Below are 1,431 nucleotides of genomic sequence, written 5' to 3'. Positions count from 1 at the left end.
GCTCTTTTTTATTCCTGCTGGAAATGTGGAGGTGGAATGATTAGCATCGAAGGAGCAACATTTATATATGGTTTGCCTCAGGGCTTTTTGAACTCTCCACTCCTCTACGATATCGTCTGAAGAGATCTGGACCTCCTGGACATCACATAGAATATCATGTTAATTCATTTCATTGACAACATCATGTTGATTGGGATGGATGAGCAATAGGTGGAAAGTATGCTGGAGGGCTCGGTGAAACTCGTGCACTCCAGAGGGTGGAAGGTAAACCTGACGGAGACTCAGGGAGTGGCCGCCTCAGTTTGGCTCTAGAGGTCCAGTGGTTAGGGGCATGCAGGGATGTCCCCTCCAAAGTCAAAGACAATCAGGGCATCTTGAATCCCTCACTGCAAAGAAGGAAGCACACTGCCTGGTATGCCTATTTTGGGTTCTGACAACACATTCCACACCTGGTTATATTGTGTGGTCATGTTCTGGGTGACATAGAAGGATGCCAGCTCTGAGTGGGGCTTGGACATGAAAGGACACTGCAGCAGTTCCAGGCTGTGGTGTAATCAGTCACCGTCCATCAGACCCGATGGTGTTGGAGGTGTCAGTGGTGGACAAGATGCCGTGTGGAGCTAAAGGCAAATCCCAGTGGAAGAATCACATGCTGGCAGCTGGGATTCTGGAGTAAGGCCATGCTATCCACAGCACAGAAATGTTACCATCCAATCCTTGGTTTCTGGGTCACATAAGTGTTAGAGGCAGTTGGCAAGTGAAGAAGCCACAAGGGGAATTCCCCAGGTGGAAAAATAGAGAAAGCAAAAGCCACCAGACAGCCCCAGGGAAAAATCCCAAAACCACCTCCTCCAAGTTGACTAACCACTGGCAGAGGCTAGGGTCCCATCTGAGTCTGCAGAATTGATACTGAGCAATGGGCCCACTCTGCTCACCACAGTCTGAGCCAATTAATCACAACGAGTTAGGGATCGAGAAACAGAGACAAATTAGATTAGATTAGCCAGCAAAGCAGAAGAAGGTAAGTAATGTCTCAAAAACCCATCTTCAAAGATTCCAGAATCTGGAGGCAGTTATATAGGGGAAATGGACAGTAATGAAGGGATTTCCTTCAGGCAGGACAGAACAAAGTTTTAATTTATGAAGCTATTGGGGAGTACGTATGTAAGTGGAGGCCATGAATGAGGAGAGCCTGTGAATTTGCTTGGAGTAGGTGCAGAGCAGGGAGTAGTCACACAGAGGAGGGGCTGGGGCCATTCAGCATAACAAGATGGCCTCACTCATGCTCACTTACAAGACCAGCAGGGGAGGAGAGCAGTCACATCTTCTGGAGGGAGAAGTAATGGACCCTGATCCACAGGAGGGTGGGGCTGTGTCAAACACCGGGGCAGGAGGAATACCTGTGGAACCCGAGTGATAGACTTTGGCACC

This window comes from Equus quagga, unplaced genomic scaffold (genome assembly GCF_021613505.1).
Source record: "Equus quagga isolate Etosha38 unplaced genomic scaffold, UCLA_HA_Equagga_1.0 HiC_scaffold_2227_RagTag, whole genome shotgun sequence".
NCBI classification, from domain to species: domain Eukaryota; kingdom Metazoa; phylum Chordata; class Mammalia; order Perissodactyla; family Equidae; genus Equus; species Equus quagga.
This window is presented reverse-complemented; position numbering follows the sequence as displayed.